The sequence below is a fragment of the Oncorhynchus kisutch genome, linkage group LG22 (genome assembly GCF_002021735.2).
Source record: "Oncorhynchus kisutch isolate 150728-3 linkage group LG22, Okis_V2, whole genome shotgun sequence".
NCBI lineage: Eukaryota > Metazoa > Chordata > Actinopteri > Salmoniformes > Salmonidae > Oncorhynchus > Oncorhynchus kisutch.
Genome location: NC_034195.2, coordinates 33710043 through 33730149, shown reverse-complemented (window position 1 = coordinate 33730149; position 20107 = coordinate 33710043).

The following is a 20107-nucleotide window of genomic DNA, read 5'->3' as shown; positions in this document are numbered from 1 at the left end:
TATTTGCATAAGAGTGTGTGTGTGTGTCTGTGTCTCTTTGTGTGTTTATCCTAGAGCGTGTTACACGACACATGCATGGGTGTGTGTGGTCCATTTGCCACCAAAGTGGATGTGCTAATGGGCAGGCAGGCAGATTCTTGCTGAAATCATCAGTGGTATGTCCGCTGAAGTATCCCCTGCTCTGTCAGACACACAAACACACACAGAGTTGTCCTTCACATCACACCACTCCTGACATACTGTACACTATCGTGGTTATTAGGTTTGGGATGGGTATTGAAGGAGGTACACACACACACATCCTCCTATCAGCCAGTTCTTTAGGGAGCTTGGCATTTCCCAGCTGCTGTGACAGCAGTCCAACATGACAAGGGCATTTCATCCTGAAGCCTATGTGACTTTTATTACTCTCCCTCAGATGCAGTAGTAAAGAATGATGTATTTAAAGTCATGCGTTAAGGATGACCTCACAGTGGAGCACAAGATAACTGGCAAGGTTAAATTAACATCCCAGAATGCCTTGTGGCTTCCTCTGTTCTTCATTCTGCTTCCCTTGCTCTTTTATACGTACCCTACTCTTCCTCCCTCTCTCTCACATTACCATCTTACTCATCTCCCCTCTGTCTTTGCTTCTACATTTCTCTCTACCTATCAAAATTCAAATCCATATTTCATCAAATCAGATGGCTTATTCATCACAAAACCATTTGAAGTTGCCAATTATTCTAATGATTATTTAATTGGCAAAGTGGGCAAATTTAGGCAGGAAATGCCCAACAATGAACAGTGAGCCATCGTACTTATGCATACAAAAAAAAAGAATAATGAAAGAAAAGCATTGCAGGTTTGAATTTTGTACAATTATTGTGGGAGAGGTGGAAAATGTATTGTTATCTATAAATAATGACAAAACTCATGGCATCGATAACTTAGAAGGAATGCTATTGAGGATTTAATGATTCTAACAGCAGACCTATCAGTTTGATGCTAGCTCTTAGCAAACTAAATGCAATGCTATTTCTCTGTAAACAAATAATTAACAACAGACTTTCAGCATGCTTATAGAAAAGGGCACTCAACATGTACTGCACTGACACAAATGACAAATGATAATAATAAGATTTCAGTAAGACTCTGAGAGCCATCAGGTGACCACTTACACAATGTAGCCGCTTACGGGTATTCTTCAACATAAATGCGTAAAACTACGTCACAATGCTGTAGACACCTTGGGGAATACGTAGAAAAAAGTAATCTGGTTGATAGCCCATTCACTGCTCAATAGGGACGCATTGGAACGCAGAGCTTTCAAAACATGAGGCACTTACGGATTGGATTTTTCTCAGGCTTTTGCCTGCAATATCAGTTCTGTTATACTCACAGACAATATTTTTACAGTTTTGGAAACTTTAGAGTGTTTTTTATCCTAAGCTGTCAATTATATGCATATTCTAGCATCTTGTCCCGACAAAATATCCCGTTTACTATGACTATCCAAAAATGAAAATACTGCCCCCTCGTCACAGTCTGGTGGCCTTGAGATAGAAGCTGTTTTTCAGTCTCTCGGTCCCTGCTTAAATGCACCTGTACTGACCTCGCCTTCTGGATGATAGCGGGGTGAACAGGCAGTGGCTCATGTGGTTGTTGTCCTTGATGATCTTTATGGCCTTCCTGTGACATCGGGTGGTGTAGGTGTCCTGGAGGGCAGGTAGTTTGCCCCCGGTGATGCGTTGTGCAGACCTACCCTCTGGAGAGCCTTACGGTTGTGGGCAGAGCAGTTGCCGTACCAGGAAGTGATACAGCCCAACAGGATGCTCTCGACTGTGCATCTGTAGAAGTTTGTGAGTACTCTAGGTGACAAGCCAAATTTCTTCAGCCTCCTGAGGTTGAAGACATGCTGCTGCACCTTCTTCACGATGCTGTCTGTGTGGGTGCACCAATTCAGTTTGTCCGTGATGTGTACGCCGAGGAACTTAAAACTTACTACCCTCTCCACTACTGTCCCATCGATGTGGATAGGGGGGTGCTCCCTCTGCTGTTTCCTGAAGTCCACAATCATTACCTTTGTCTTGTTAACGTTGAGTGTGAGGTTATTTTCCTGACCCCACACTCCGAGGGCCCTCACCTCCTCCCTGTAGGCCATCTCGTTGTTGTTGGTAATCAAGCCTACCACTGTAGTGTCGTCCGCAAACGTAATGATTGAGTTGGAGGCGTGCATGGCCATGCAATCGTTGATGAACAGGGAGTACAGGAGAAGGCTCAGAATGCACCCTTGTGGGGCCCTAGTGTTGAGGATCAGCGGGGTGGAGATGTTGTACCTACCCTCACCACCTGGGGATGTCCCGTCAGGAAGTCCAGTACCCAGTTGCACAGGGCGGGGTCGAGACCCAGGGTCTCGAGCTTCTTGACGAGCTTCTCACATAGCTATTCCTCTTGTCCAGATGGGTTAGGTCAGTGTGCAGTGTGGTTGAGATTGCATCGTCTGTGGACCTATTTGGGCGGTAAGCAAATTGGAGTGGGTCTAGGGTGTCAGGTAGGGTGGAGGTGATATGGTCCTTGACTAGTCTCTCAAAGCACTTCATGATGACGGAAGTGAGTGCTACGGGGCAGTCATCGCTTAGCTCAGTTACCTTAGCTTTCTTGGGAACAGGGACAATGGTGGCCCTCTTGAAGCATGTGGGAACAGCAGACTGGGATAAGGATGGATTGAATATGTCCGTAAACACACCAGCCAGCTGGTCTGCGCATGCTCTGAGGGCGCGGCTGGGGATGCCATCTGGGCCTGCAGCCTTGCGAGGGTTAACACGTTTAAATGTTTTACTCAGGTCGGCTGCAGTGAAGGAGAGTCTGCAAGTTTTGGTTGCGGGCCGGGTCAGTGGCACTGTATTTTCCTCAAAGCGGGCAAAAAAGTTATTTAGTCTGCCTGGGAGCAAGGCTGGTTTTCTTTTTGTAATCCGTGATTGACTGTAGACCCTGCCACATACCTCTTGTGTCTGAGCCGTTGAATTGTGACTCTACTTTGTCTCTATACTGACGCTTAGCTTGTTTTAGTGCAAGCTACACTGTTTGTATTCGGTCATGTTTCCGGTCACCTTTCCCTGGTTAAAAGCAGTGGTTCGTGCTTTCAGTTTCACGTGAATGCTTCCATCAATCCACGGTTTCTGGTTTGGGAATGTTTTAATCGTTGCTATGGGAACGACATCACCAATGCACTTTCTAATGAACTCGCTCACCGAATCAGCGTATTCGTCAATGTTGTTGTTTGACGCAATGCGGAACATATCCCAGTCCACGTGACCGAAGCAGCCTTGAAGCGTGGAATCAGATTGGTCGGACCAGCGTTGAACAGACCTGAGCGCGGGAGCTTCTTGTTTTAGCAGGGAGCAACAAAATGGAGTCGCGGAAGTTAGAATAGCAATGATCCAAGGTTTTACCAGCCCTGGTTGCGCAATCAATATGCTGATACAATTTAGGGAGTCTTGTTTTCAGATTAGCCTTGTTTTCAGATTAGCCTTGTTAAAATCCCCAGCTACAATAAATGCAGCCTCAGGATATGTGGTTTCCAGTTTGCAAAGAGTCAAATAAAGTTTGTTCAGGGCCATCGATGTGTCTGCTTGGGGGGGAATATATATGGCTGTGATTATAATCGAAGAGAATTCCCTTGGTAGATAATGCGGTCGACATTTGATTGTGAGGATTCTAAATCAGGTGAACAGAAGTACTTGAGTTCCTGTATGTTGTTGTGATCACACCACGTCTCGTTAATCATAAGGCATACTTCCCCGCCCCTCTTCTTACCAGAAAGATGTTTGTTTCTGTCGGCGTGATGCGTGAAGAAACCAGCTGGCTGCACCGAGTGAGCCATGTTTCCGTGAAGCAAAGAACATTACAGTCTCTGATGTCCCTCTGGAATGCTACCCTTGCTCGGATTTCATCAACCTTGTTGTCAAGAGACTGGACATTGGCGAGTAGTATGCTAGGGAGTGGTGCGCGATGTGCCCGTCTCGGGGCCTGACCAGAAGACCGCTTCGTTTCCCTCTTTTACGACGTCGTTGTTTTGGGTCGCAGGCTGGGATCCATTCCGTTGTCCTGGGTGGAAGGCAGACCACAGGATCCGCTTCGGGAAAGTCATATTCCTGGTCATACTGATGGTGAGTTGACGTTGCTCTTATATTCAGTAGTTTTTTTTAAATACAGAGCCGCACGTCAGTCAGGAGCCGCCAGAGCCACCCGTCAGTCAGGAGCTGCCAGAGCCGCCCGTCACTCCGGAGCTGCCAGAGTCGCCCTTCACTGCGGAGCTGCCACAGCCGCCCTTCACTCCGGAGCTGCCAGAGTCTCCCCTCACTCCAGAGCTGCCAGTCTCCCTTTCACTACGGAGCTGCCAGAGTCTCCCTTCACTCCGGAGCTGCCAGAGTCTCCCTTCACTCCGGAGCTGCCAGAGTTGCCCTTCACTCCGGAGCTGCCAGAGTCGCCCTTCACTCCGGAGCTGCCAGAATCGCAGCCACTCAGTCCAGAGGCGCCCCTCAGTTCAGAGGTGCCCCTCAGTCCAGTGGCGCCCTCTACAAGGGTCTTCAGTCCGGGGCCCGCTGCGAGGGGGGGGGGGGGGAGAATGTCACGCCATATCCATAGAGAGGCCTTTTATTCTCTATTTTGGTTAGGCCAGGGTGTGACTAGGGTGGGCATTCTATGTTCTTTTTTCCATGTTTTTGTATTTCTTTGTTTTTGGCCGGGTATGGTTCTCAATCAGGGACAGCTGTCTGGGTAGTTGTTTTCTGTGTCTGTGTTTCACCATACAGAACTGTTTCGATTTTCATTTCGTTGTTTCATTTGGTTATTTTGTATTCAGTGTTCAGTTATATTTCATTAAAATGGACACTTACCACGCTGTGTTTTGGTCCGATCTTTCATACTCCTCCTCAGATGAAGAAGATCGTTACATACATACTCAATTTACTTCACAAATACTACAGTTAATGCAATTAGTATGACAATTCAAACACAGCTATTGTCTAAATGACTGATAGAAACACATTCATAACCATAAAGGGGTAACAGGCTCGTAATACTGCGGGGAAAATTGCTTCCAACACACTCATTCCACATAAACTCAGCAAAAAAAGAAATAGCGATTTTTCAGGACCCTGTCTTTCAAAGATAATTCATAAAAATAAAAATAACTTCACAGATCTTCATTGTAAAGGGTTTAAACTCAGTTTCCCATTCTTGTTCAATGAACCATAAACAATTAATGAACATGCACCTGTGGAACGGTCGTTAAGACACTAACAGCTTACAGACAGTAGGCAATTAAGGTCACAGTTATAAAAACTTAGAACACTAAAGAGGCCTTTCTACTGACTCTGAAAAACACCTTAAGAAATATGCCCAGAGTCCCTGCTCTGCGTGAACATGCCTTAGGCATGCTGCAAGGAGGCATGAGGACTGCAGATGTAGCCAGGGCAATAAATTGCAAGGTCCGTACTGTGAGACGTCTAAGACAGCGCTACAGGGAGAAAGGATGGACAGCTGATCATCCTCGCAGTGGCAGACCAAGTGTAACAACACCTGCACAAGATCAGTACATCAGAACATCACACCTGCGGGACAGGTACAGGATGGCAACAACCCCTCCATCAGTGCTCAGTCTGTCCGCAATAGGCTAAGAGAGGCTGGACTGAGGGCTTGTTGGCCTGTTGTAAGGCAGGTCCTCACCAGACATCACCAGCAACAACGCCGCCTATGGGCACAAACCCATCGTCACTGGACCAGACAGGACTGGCAAAAAGTGCTCTTCACTGACGAGACCGTTTTTTTCTCACCAGGGGTGATGGTCAGATTCTTGTTTATCGTCGAAGGAATGAGCGTTACACCGAGGCCTGTACTCTGGAGCGGGATCAATTTGGAGGTGGAGGGTCCGTCTTGGTCTGGGGCGGTGTGTCACAGCATCATCGGACTGAGCTTGTTGTCATTGCAGGCAATCTCAACGCTGTGCGTTACAGGGAAGACATCCTCCTCCCTCATGTGGTACCCTTCCTGCAGGCTCATCCTGACATGATCCTTTAGCATAACAATGCCCCCAGCCATACTGCTCATTCTGTGCGTGATTTCCTGCAAGACTGGAATGTCATGGCCATGGCCAGCGAAGAGCCCGGATCTCAATCCCATTAAGCACGTCTGGGACCTGTTGGATCGGAGGGTGATGGCTAGGGCCATTCCCCCCAGAAATGTCTGGGAATTTGCAGATGCCTTGGTGGAAAGGTGGGGTAACATCTCAGAGCAAGAACTGGCAACTCTGGTGCAGTCCATGAGGAGGAGATGCACTGCAGTACTTATTGCAGCTGGTGGCCACACCAGATACTGACTGTTGCTTTTGATTTTGACCCCCCTTTGTTCATGGACATATTATTCATTTTCTGTTAGTCATACAGTGGGGAGATCTTTGACCAATAAGCATACTACATTGTCACGCCCTGGCCATAGAGAGGCTTTTTACTCTCTGTTTTGGTTAGGCCAGGGTGTGACTAGGTGAGATCTAGGTGAGATCTTGCAAGGAGCCCCAGACCGAGGGTGATTGACCATCATCTTGAACTTCTTCAGTTGTTGCCTTCTCACCAAGCTGCTTGCCTATTAGCCTGTAGCCCATCCAAGCCTTGTGCAGCTCTACAATTTTTTCCCTGACGTCCTTACACAGCTCTCTGGTCTTGGCCATTGTGGAGAGGTTGGAGTCTGTATGATTGAGTGTGTGGACAGGTGTCTTTTATACAGGTAACGAGTTCAAACAGGTGCAGTTAATACAGGTAATGAGTGGAGAACAGGAGGGCTTCTTAAAGAAAAACTAACAGGTCTGTGAGAGCCGGAATTCTAACTGGTTCGTAGGTGATCAAATACTTATGTCATGCAATAAAATGCAAATTAATTACTTAAAAATCATACAATGTGATTTTCTGTGAAACTTGTTCAGTTTATGTCTCATTTGTTGAATCTTGTTATGTTCATACAAATATTTACAAATGTTAAGTTTGCTGAAATGAAAAGAAGTTGACTGTGAGAGGACGTTTCTTTACTAGAGGAGTTTATTACTACTTTACAAAAACGTATCAAATATTTTCTCTCCAAAGAAGTGGATTATTTATCTTAAGGCTTTCCTTCTTAAACAATTATAGATCTAACTTCATTCGAATATATTTTAAACTTTTTCAACTTGTTTTGTTTAAATATCTCCAAAAGTTGTGATGACACAGAGGAAGAGCAGTGGCAGCCAAGGAAAGTGGTGATATCTTCTGATCTTAATGGGAATTACAGGGGGGGTGAGGTAGTTACCCCAAGGGGCTATTTACCCCCTAGTACCCTAAGCATTTCACTGTTAATCTACACCTGTTGTTTACGATGCGTTTGAAAAAATTTGAATTGATTTGAACCTCTATACCCACACTCTCTACCATTGTCTCTCTTTCTCTCTCTCTCAATATCCACTCTCTCCCTCTAACTAGCTTCTCTGGTTCAGAGGGGTTGGGTTAAATGTGGAAGGCTCATTTCAGTATCCCCCCTTTCCCTACTTGACCTCTTTCTTTCCCTCTCTCCACCACTTTGCCTCCTTCCATTTATCAATGCAACCTCACCCCCGCAGGCGAAGTCATCTCAGATTAGACTGCTCTGTCCCCTCCCTCCTTCCTTGACACAACCAGTCACATCGTCCCTCTAACCCAGAGTCATTTTACCAATTGCTGTCTAATTGGGTTTCTCCTGCGATTAGGTCAATAACAACCTTCCTATTAGAGTTTAATGTTCCCTAATGAGGCCGGTGGTTGCTGGCCGTTACATTAAAGGCATTTGTCAGTCGCCAACAAGCTAATTAAGTCCTGCAGGCCTGCTGTTTATAAATAGCCTCAGCTAATTGATGGGACATTACTGAGAGCTCTACGTGTCAATCAATAGCTGGGTTTACATCTAATTGGTGACAGATTTTCTTCCATCAAATTGACTTGTTGCTGATGAAAAGCTGTGCGTGATGACATAGTGCACATAAAAATAACTTTTGCAGTTAAATTCCCATGTACCGATAAAAAATAAACTGGGTTTCCACCGCAATTTCAACTCTACTAATGGATTTGTCACAAAAAATGCTGCTTTATATAGCAAATGTGCACACTCTGGTCTTGGCAAGTGCGCTCTAGCCAATAGTGAGTGAGTGAGTGAGTGAGTGTATGCATCCCACACCTGTTAGCAAAAATAGAATTCCTACTGCCAACCCTGGTTATAGATAGATAACCATCCTTCGTAGAAGTGCTTGGAGTGCATTCGGAAAGTATTCACACCCCTTTCTTTTTTCCGCATTTTGTTATGTTACATCCTTATTCAAAAATTGATGACAAGTTTTTTTCCCTCTTCAATCCAGACACAATACCCCATAATGACAAATCCATCATTTTTGTTAATGCATTAAAAATAAAAACAGAAATACATTATTTACATAGGTATTCAGACCCTTTGCAATGAGACTAGATATTTAGCTTGGTTGCTTTCTCTTTCCATTGATCATCCTTGAGATGTTTCCACCTGTGGTAAATTAAATTGGTTGGACAGTTGACAGTGTATGTCAGAGAAAAAACGAAGCCATGAGGTCGAAGGAATTGTCCGTAGACCTCCGAGATGGGGTTGTGAAGGGTACCAAATTATTTTTTTCCCCAAGCATTGAACATCCCCAAGAACACAGTGGCCTCCATCATTTTTAAATGGAAGAAGTTTGGAACCACCAAGAAATACTCTTAGAGCTGGCCGCCCGGCCACACTGACCAAACGGGGAAGAAGGGCCTTGGACAGGGAGGTGACCAGGAACCCGATGGTTACTCTGAGAGATCCAGAGTGCCTCTGTGTAGATGGGAGAACCTTCCAGCAGGACAACCATGTCTGCAGCACTCCACCAATCAGGCCTTTAAGGTGGAGTGGCCAGACGGAAGCCACTCCTCAGTTAAAGGCACATGACAGCCCGCTTGGAGTTTGCCAAAAGGCACCTATAGGTCTCTCAGACCATGATAAACAAGATTCTCTAGTCTGATAAAACCAAGATTGAACTCTTTGGCCTGAATGCCAAGCGTCACATCAGGAGGAGACCTGGCACCACCCTTACCGTGCAGCATTGTGGTGGCAGCATCATGCTGTGGGGATGATTTTTAGCGGCAGGGACTGGGAGACTAGTCAGAGTCGAGGGAAAGATGAACGGAGCACTGTACAGAGAGATCCTTGATGAAAACCTGCTCCAGAGCGCTCAGGACCTCAGACTGGTGTGAAGGTTCACCTTCCCACAGGACAACGACCCTAAGCACACAGCTAAGACAACACAAGAGTGGCTTCTGGACAAGTCTCCTAATGTCCTTGAGTGGCCCAGCCAGAGCCCGGACTTCAACCCGAATATCTCTGGATTCCTGAAAATAGCTGTGCAGCGACACTCCCTATCCAAGCTGACAGAGCTTGAGAGGATCTGCAGAGAAGAATGGGAGAAACTCCACAAATACAGGTGTGCCAAGCTTGTAGCGTCATACCCAAGAAGACTTGAGGCTGTAAAGGGTCTGAATACTTATGTAAATGTGATATTTCAGTTTTTTTTTTTTATACATTTGCTAAAAAATTTAAATATGTTTTTTCTTTGTCATTTTGGGGTATTGTGTGCAGATTGATGAGAGAAAAAAAAGGATTTAATCCATTTTTGATTAAGGCTGTAAACATAAAATGTGGATAAAGTAAATGGGTCTGAATACTTTCCGAAAGCACTGTATAATATTAAGCATTTTATTCATCACTTGTGGGAATAAATTAAGATATGCAAGATTTCTTGATATATATAGTACTAGTCAAAAGTTTGGAGACACTTACTCATTCAAAGGGTTTTCTTTATTTTTACTATTTTCTACATATGAAATAACACATGGAATCATGTAGTAACCAAAATTGTTAAACAAATCAATTAACGGGTTTGCCTTGTTAAAAGCCAATTTGAGGAATTTCTTTCCTTCTTAATGCGTTTGGGCCAATCAGTTGTGCGATGACAAGATAGGGGTAGCATACAGAAGATAGCCCTTGTCATGACTGTCCACGAGAATCCAAATAGGTCATATCAGGTTTGCAATGAATATCTTCAATCAGACCCCCTCTCGCCCGCAGAGAGGGGGACGGAATGAACTGGGGGGAGGGGGTGGGGGGTTAATAACTCATACCCTGTTGCATATCAAGGAGAGAAGATTCAGGTCTCACTCTTCAAATTCACCAGAGGAATGTGCCATTGTTTCAAGAGACTTCCCGCCGAAACTCTAACACATTCAAAAGCAAAAACTGGAACAATATTTCTAACATAGAATGTGGGGAATGGTTAAAGGTGATGTATAGAACACTAATGTAATTTTGTTTGTTATTTTGTGATGTCATTAAAAATGTTATAAAGGAAATAGTGTAACTTGGAAAGTATACCAACTACATGTATGAAGTGTCCATCCTATGCCATGTGCATGTAATATGAAACATTATGAAAGTGATTTTGTTAAGAGAGGGAAGTGATTTGAGAAACAATAAGAGATATTTGTTTTTTTATAACTGTGCACAGTAAGTTGCCACTGCCCGAGTGAGGTCAGAAAGTGTGTCAGCCTCCCAGAACCACCCCTTCCCTGCAAACTGTATAAATGATGGGTAAGAAATAATCATAGCACCAGAAAAGCGTGAAGATGCAGCTGAAATTTTAAAGTGGTCTGAACTTTGAATCTCAACACGAGGTAGAGACGGTAAACTCACCTCCCGGACAATCACTGGTACAGCTAATTAGCTGTCCAAAGTAAAGTATCTTCAAAAGATAATTGAATTAATAATAATTTAAGTAGGACCATCCTACTACTCTCCTACTACTCTGCTCAAACCATCGTAATACGCTACTCTCATCAACCCACTGGCAACCATCGACCCGGCTGGCTAGCCTATCTTCAAAGAAGCATCTTCAGGAGTGAATGGAAGGAAAATAAACAGTGTAGTTATGTTTAGGACTACATGACAAGTCCCCGGATACCAGACAACTACATAGGAGAACAACAGTAGAAGACTTGTTGGAACCCTTTTGGACAAGCAGAGCCTTTACAAGTGTGTCGTGAAAAGGCCAAACCCCCTTGACAAGATGGCCCGGTTCCGGGAGAGATACTCGGTGAACGCAGGCATTTCACGTAAATACATTTATGATTTCTTACTCAAAGAGGGTGCAACGTATACGACTACTGTAAGTGAGAGTAGTTTCTGAAAGTACCAATGTTAAGTGTCTCTGTCCTCTCCATCTCTTTTGTAACAAGCAGCCACCTTGTGTCATTCTGCCAGGGACCTGTTTTTAAGGTATTAAGTGTCTATGTTTATTCTGTGTTACCATTTAATTAACTAGTAAATAAGTAATTAATTTATCTGTTATCAAGTAATCAATAATCAATTTGTGTAGTACTGAATCTTAAGTACGGCACTGTTTTTTTATGCAAGTAGGTTACGACTGTTGAGAATGATGATATGACACGAGGTTATGATTAATAAGTTGACTGTTTAAAGATGTGATAAGTAAAATACCTTTTAGAATTTCATCCTGGAGATGGTAACTTATTAAAGAACCGCTGTCGTCTTCAGATGAATGTTAAACTCATGTCACAACACCCTATTTGATAAAAGAGAAAGTCCATATTATGGCAAGAACAGCTCAAATAAGCGAAGAGAAATGACAGTCCATCATTACTTTAACCTCTCTAGGGTATGTGGGACTGTAGCGTCTCACCTCGTCAACAGCCAGTGAAACTGCCAAGAGCCAAGTCACAGAAAAACACAGCCATTTTTCCAGCCAAAGAGAGGAGTCACAAAAAGCAGAAATATAGATCAAATGAATCACTAACCTTTGATCTTCATCAGAAGGCACTCCCAGGAATCCCAGTTCGACAATCAATGACTGATTTGTTCCATAAAGTCATCATTTATGTCCAAATAGCCACTTGTTGTTAGCATGTTCAGCCCAGTAATCCATCTTCATGAGGCGCAGGCACTTCGTCCAGACAAAAACTCGAAAAGTTCCGTTACAGTCCTTTAGAAACATGTCAAACAATGTAGGGAATCAATCTTTAGGATGTTTTTAACATAAAACAATAATGTTCCAACCGGAGAACTCCTATGTCTGAAGAAAAGCACTGGAATGAGAGGTAACTGTCGGGAGCATGCGTCATGAGATCAAGGCACTATGCCAGACCACATGAGCCCCTCCTTTATAGTATAATCCTCATTCAAGTTTCTAAAGATGGTTGACATCTAGTGGAAGCCATAGGAAGTGCAGCTTGACTCCATAGAGACTGTGAATTCGGTAGGCCAAGCTTTGAAAAACTACAAACCTCAGATGTCCCACTTCCTGGTTGGATTTTTCTCAGGTTTTTGCCTGCCATATGAGTTATGTTATACTCAGAGACATCATTCAAACAGTTTTAGGAACTTCAGAGTGTTTTCTATCCAATACTAATAATAATATGCATATATTAGCATCTGGGACAGAGTAGGAGGCAGTTCACTCGGGGCATGCTATTCATCCAAAAGTGAAAATGCTGCCCCCTATCCCAAAAGGTTTTTAACTTGAGTCAAACATTTCGGGTAGCCTTCCACAAGCTTCCCACAATAAGTTGGTTGAATTTTGGCCCATTCCTCCTGACAGAGCTGGTGTAACTGAGTCAGGTTTGTAGGCCTCCTTGCTCACACACGCTTTTTCAGTTCTGCCCACATTTTCTATAGGATTGAGGTCAGGGCTTTGTGATGGCCACTCCAATACCTTGACATTGTTGCCACAACTTTGGAAGTATGTTTTGGGTCATTGTCCATTTTGAAGACCCATTTACGACCAAGCTTTAACTTCCTGACTAATGTCTTGAGATGTTGCTGCAATATATCCACATAATTTTACTGCCTCATGATGCCATCGATTTTGTGAAGTGCACCAGTCCCTCCATCAGCAAAGCACCCCCACAACATGATGCTGCCACCCCTGTGCTTCACGGTTGGGATGGTGTTCTTCGGCTTGCAAGCCTCCTCCTTTTTCCTCCATACATAACAATGGTCATTATGGCCAAACAGTTCTATTCTTGTTTTATCAGACAAGAGGACATTTCTTCAAAAAGTACGATCTTTGTCCCTATGAGCAAACTGTAATCTGGATTTTTTTATGGCGGTTCTGGAGCAGTGGCTTCTTCCTTGCTGAGTGACCTTTCAGGTTATGTCGATATCGGACTCGTTTTACTGTGGATATAGATACTTTTGTACCTGTTTCCTCCAGCATCTTCACAAGGTCCTATGCTGTTGTTCTGGGATTGATTTGCACTTTCGCACCAAAGTACGTTCATCTCTAGGAGACAACACATCTCCTTCCTGAGCGGAATGACATCTGCGTCATCCCATGGTGCTTAAACGTGCATACTATTGTTTGTACAGATGAATGTGGTACCTTCAGGTGTTTGGAAATTGCTCCCAAGGATGAATCAGACTTGTGGAGGTCTACAATTTTTTGTCTGAGGTCTTGGCTGATTTCTTTTCATTTTCCCATGATGTCAAGCAAAGAGGCACTGAGTTTTAAGGTAGGCTTTGAAATAATTCCACAGGTACACCTCCAATTGACTCAAATTATGTAAATTAGCCTATGAAGATTCTAAAGCCATGACATAGTTTTCGGGAATTTTCCAAGCTGTTTAAAGGCACAGTCATCACAGTAAGCGTCTGACCTAATGGAATTGTGATACAGTGAATTATAAGTGAAATAATCTTTCTGTAAACAATTGTTGGAAAAATTACTTGTCATGCACAAAGTAGATGTCCTAACCGACTTGCCAAAACTATAGTTTGTTCACAAGAAATTTGTAGAGTGGTTGAAAAATGAGTTAATGACTCCAACCTAAGTGTATGTAAACTTCCGACTTCAACTGTGTATATATATATATACAGTTTAAGTCGGAAGTTTACATACACTTAGGTTGGCTTCGTTAACTCATTTTTCAACCACTCCACAAATTTTGAAAATGATGTCATGGCTATATATATATATATTTACAAAAAATATATTTGGGGGTTCAGAAATGATGCAGACAATTACATTGATAGAAGCCACAATCTGCGATATTAAATCTAATGTACCACCAAAAAGATAAAGAATAAGATCCTCGATATTTATTGGTATTTATTTATTTTTATTACCATGTGAAATTCCTTCATAGTTTATTTAATCTATAGCCTAATTACATGTAATGCTTTCCTGAGTCATACTTAGATAACCATAAAACATACCATTACGTGACTCCAACTTTACTTCGATTTTGATAGCTTTAATGTCAATATTTGAACACAAAGGCATTTCCATCGCCATTTCTCACACAATCAATTTTACAGACACAAAAAGATCCCACCTTGTCTAGCTTATTTGTCGATATTTGGAAAAACCCAATGGGTTTTTGAGAAGGAGATGAGGGGAGAGGAGTTGAGGAGTATACCAATTGGTTTATGGTGAGGGGAGCGTTTCCTTGTGCTGGCATTCCCGTACTCTATAGACTGGGGCCCTGTTTCAGAAAGCAGGTTTAACAAACTGAGTTTAAACCTGAACTCTAGGTTGACTAACTCTGAGCTTTCAAACTGCATGTGAAATAATATAAATAAAAAATAAAGTTATCTTGAGTGTTCCACTTACTCAACACACACACATATAGTGGCAGACCAGGGGGTTGGGTCAAAACGTTTACACAGATCAGACATGGACAGAGTAGGATTAGTTTCAAAGTAGGATTATTTCAAAGGTTTATTAAAAGAAAAGTCCAAAAGAAAAGAATAGGTCTCCCCCAAGAGACCCTCTCTGGGATACCGTCTTGGGCTCCAAGGTCTTGCTGTATCCTGTGGGGATCAAATACTGGACTCCCTTCTGTTACCTCTGGTACCGTCCCCAACTATGCGGGAGTCCTTTCCTCCCTTCAGTCTCTCCCCTGTGTGCTGCCCTTCTGGCAGCTTTATGGGACTTGTACAGCTGGTGATCAATCAGCACTTGATTACTCACCAATCCCCAATCAGCCCCAATGAGTCCTGACAGGACTGTATATATATACAGTTGTGGCCCAAAAAATGGAGAATTACAAAAATATTAGTTTTCACAAAGTCTGGTGCCTCCGTTTGTATGATGGAAATTTGCATATACTCCAGAAGGTTATGAAGAGTGATCAGATTAATTGCAATTAATTGCAAAGTCCCTCTTTTCCATGAAAATGAACTGAATCCCCCCAAGACATTTCCCCTGTATTTCAGCCCTGCCACAAAAGGACCAGCTGACATCATGTCAGTGATTCTCTCGTTAACACAGGTGTGAGTGTTGACGAGGATACGGCTGGAGATCACTCTGTCATGCTGATTGAGTTTGAATAACAGACTGGAAGCTTCAAAAGGAGGGTGGTGCTTGGAATCAGTGTTCTGTCAACCATGGTTACCTGAAAGGAAACACGCACCGTCATCATTGCTTTGCACAAAAAGGGCTTCACAGGCAAGGATATGGTTGCCAGTAAGATTGCACCTAAATCAACCATTTATCGGATCATCAAGAACTTCAAGGAGAGCTTCAGGGTGCCCAAGAAAGTCCAGCAAGCGCCAGGACCATCTCCTAAAGTTGATTCAGCTGCAGGATCGGGGCACCACCAGTACAGAGCTTGCTCAGGAATGACAGCAGGCAGGTGTGAGTGCATCTGCATGCACAGTGAGGCAAAGACTTTTGAAGGATGGCCTGGTGTCAAGAAGGGCAGCAAAGAAGCAATTTCTCTCCAGGAAAAACATCAGGGACAGACTGATATTCTGCAAAAAGGTATAGGTATTGGACTGCTTAGGACTGGGGTAAAGTCATTTTCTCTAATGAAGCGCCTTTTCCGATTGTTTGAGGTATCAGGAAAAAAGCTTGTCCGGAGAAGACAAGTTGAGCGCTACCATTAGTCCTGTGTCATGCCAACAATAAAGCATCCTGAGACCATTCATGTGTGGGGTTGCTTCTCAGCCAAGTGAGTGGGCTCACTCACAATTTTGCCTAAGATCACAGCCATGAATAAAGAATCGTACACATCCTCCGACAGCAAATTCACCCAACCATCCAGGAACAGTTTGGTGATGAACAATGCCTTTTCCAGCATGATGGAACACCTTGCCATAAGGCAAATGTGATAACTAAGTGGCTCGGGGAACAAAACATCGATATTTTGGGTCCATGGCCAGGAAACTCCCCAGACCTTAATCCCATTGAGAACTTGTGGTCAATCCTCAAGAGGCAGGTGGACAAACAAAACCCCACAAATTCTGACAAACTGCAAGCATTGATTACAAGCTCTTTCATGCCGTCCCTAGGATGGGTGCGTCACTTGAGTGGGTTGTGAGTCACCGATGTGATCTTCCTGTCTGGGTTGGCGCCCCCCCCCCCCTCCCCCCTTGGCATGTACCGTGGCGGAGATCTTTGTGGGCTATACTCGGCCTTGTCTCAGGATGGTAAATTGGTGGTTGAAGATATCCCTCTAGTGGGGTGGGGGCTGTGCTTTGGCAAAGTGGGTTATATCCTTCCTGTTTGGCCCTGTCCGGGGGTATCATCGGATGGGGCCACAGTATCTCCTGACCCCTCCTGTCTCAGCCTCCAGTATTTATGCTGCAGTAGTTTATGTCGGGGGGCCAGGATCAGTTTGTTATATCTGGAGTACTTCTCCTGTCTTATCCGATGTCCTGTGTGAATTTAAGTATGCTCTCTCTAATTCTCTCTGTCTCTCTTTCTTTCTCTCTCTCGGAGGACCTGAGCCCTAGGACCATGCCTCAGGACTACCTGGCATGATGACTCCTTGTTGTCGTCAGTCCACCTGGCGGTGCTGCTGCTCCAGTTTCAACTGTTCTGCATGCGGCTATGGAATCCTGACCTGTTCACCGGACGTGCTACCTGTCCCAGACCTGCTGTTTTCAACTCTCTAGAGACAGCAGGAGTGGTAGAGATACTTTTAATGGTCGGCTATGAAAAGCCAACTGACATTTACTCCTGAGGTGCTGACTTGCTGCACCCTCGACAACTACCGTGATTATTATTATTCGACCATGCTGGTCATTTATGAACATTTGAACATCTTTGCCATGTTCTGTTATAATCTCCACCCGGCACAGCCAGAAGAGGACTGGCCACCCCTCATAGCCTGATTCCTCTCTAGGTTTCTTCCTAGGTTTTGGCGTTTCTAGGGAGTTTTTCCTAGCCACCGTGCTTCTACACCTGCATTGCTTGCTGTTTGGGGTTTTAGGCTGGGTTTCTGTACAGCACTTGAGATATCAGCTGATGTACGAAGGGCTATATAAATACATTTGATTTGATTATGCATGAATGGGCTGCCATCAGTCAGGTTGTGGCCCAGAAGTTCATTGACAGTATGCCAGGGCGGATTGCAGAAGTCTTGAAAAAGAAGGGTCAACACTGCAAATATTGACTCTTTGCATCAACTTCATGTAATTGTCAATAAAAGCCTTTGACACTTATGAAATGCTTGTCATTATACTTCAGTATTCCATAGTAACATCTGACAAAAATATCTAAAGACACTGAAGCAGCAAACTTTGTGAAAATTAATATTTGTGTCCTTATCAAAACTTTTGGCCAAGACTGTATATATATGCACCTGCATAATTATTAAACACAAAGGTGAGTGAGGTGCCCACAGGTAGAACATCAGTTAAAGGTGGGTGAGGTGCCCACCTTTTAAAAAACTAAGTGCAACACAAAGAATTTGTTCCGAACTGAGAGCATGTCCACAATGTCAAATCAAATCAAAGTTTATTTGTCACGTGCGCCGAATACAACAGGTGTAGATTTTACAGTGAAATGCTTACGTACAGGCTCTAACCAACAGTGCAAAAAAGGTATTAGGTCAACAATAGGTAAGTAAAGAAATAAAATCAACAGTAAAAAGACCGTGAAAAATAACAGTAGTGAGACTATATACAGTAGCGAGGCTATATACAGGCACCGGTTAGTTGGGCTGATTGAGGTAGTATGTACATGTAGATATGGTTAAAGTGACTATGCATATATGATGAACAGAGAGTAGCAGTAGCGTAAAAGAGGGGTTGGTGGGTGGTGGGTGGTGGGACACAATGCCGATAGCACGGTTAGCCAATGTGTGGGGGCACTGGCTGGTCAGGCCAATTGAGGTAGTATGTACATGTATAGTTAAAGTGACTATGCATATATGATTAACAACAGAGAATAGCAGCAGCGTAAAAAAGGGGTTGGGGGGGCACACAATTCAAATAGTCCAGGTAGCCATTTAATTACCTGTTCAGGAGTCTTATGGCTTGGGGGTAAAAACTGTTGGGATGCCTTTTTGTTCTAGACTTGTTACTCCGGTACCACTTGCCGTGCGGTAGTAGAGAGAACAGTCTATGACTGGGGCCGCTGGGGTCTTTGACAATTTTTTGGATCTTCAGCTGACACCGCCAGGTGTAGAGGTCAGGGATGGCAGGCAGCTTAGCCTCAGTGATGTACTGGGCCGTACACACTATCCCCTGTAGTGCCTTGCGGTCGGAGGCCGAGAAATTGCCGTACAGTGATGCAACCAGTTAGGATGCTCTCGGTGTTGCAGTTGTAGAAGAGGATCTGAGGACCCATGCCAAATCTTTTTAGTTTCCTTGTGGGGAATAGGCTTTGTCGTGCCCTCATCATGACTGTCTTGGTGTGTTTGGACCATTCTAGTTTGTTGGTGATGTGGACACCAAGGAACTTGAAGCTCTCAACCTGCTCCACTACAGCCCCGTCGATGAGAATGGGGGCATGCTCGGTCCTCCTTTTCCTGTAGCCCACAATCATCTCCTTAGACTTAGTTATGTTGAGGGGTAGGTTGTTATTCTGACACCACCGGCCAGGTCTCTGACCTCCTCCCTATATGCTGTCTCTTTGTTGTCGGTGATCAGGCCCTGTTGTGTCGTCTGCAAACTTAATAATGGTGTTGGAGTCGTGCCTGGCCATGCAGTTGTGGGTGAACAGGGAGTACAGGAGGGGACTGAGCATGCACCCCCGGGGGGCCCCAGTGTTGAGGATCAGTGTGGCAGATGTATTGCTACCTACCCTCACCACCTGGGGGCGGCCAGCAAGGAAGTCCAGGATTCAGTTGCAGAGGGAGGTGTTTAGTCCCAGGATACTTAGCTTAGTGATGACCTTTGAGGGTACTATGGTGTTGAACACTGAGCTGTAGTCTCACATAGGTGTTCCTTTGGTCCAGGTGGGAAAGTGCTGTGTGGAGTGCAATAGAGATTGCATCATCTGTGAATCTGTTTGGGTGGTATGAAAATTGGAGTGGGTCTAGGGTTTCTGGGATAATGCTGTTGATGTGAGCCATTACCAGCCTTTCAAAGCACTTCATGGCTACGGACGTGAGTGCTACAGGTCTGTAGTCATTTAGGCAGGTTGCCTTCGTGTTCTTGTGCACAGGGACTATGGTGGTCTGCTTGAAATATGTTGGTATTACAGACTCAATCAGGGACATGTTGAAAATGTCAGTGAAGACACGTGCCAGTTGGTGAGCACATGCCCGGAGAACACATCCTGGTAATCCATCTGGCCCTGCAGCCTTGTGAATGTTGACCTGTTTAAAGGTCTTACTCACATTGGCTACGGAGAGCGTGATCACACAGTCGTTCGGAACAGCTGATGCTCTCATGCATGCCTCAGTGTTGCTTGCCTCGAAGCGAGCATAGAATTAGCTCGTCTGGTAGGCTCCTGTCACTGGGCAGCTCGCGGCTGTGCTTCCCTTTGTAATATGTAATAGTTTGCAAGCCCTGCCACAGAAGATGAGCATCGGAGCCGGTGTAGTACGATTCAATCTTAGACCTGTATTGTTTGCCTTGTTCGTCAGAGGGCATAGCAGGATTTCTTGTAAGCGGCAGCTCTACCCTTTAGCTCAGTGTGAATGTTGCTGTAATCCATGGCTTCTGGTTGGGGTATGTACATACAGTCACTGTGGGGACGACATCCTCGATGCACTTATTGATAAAGCCAGTCTTATGTGATGTGCTCCTCAATGCCATCGGAAGAATCCTG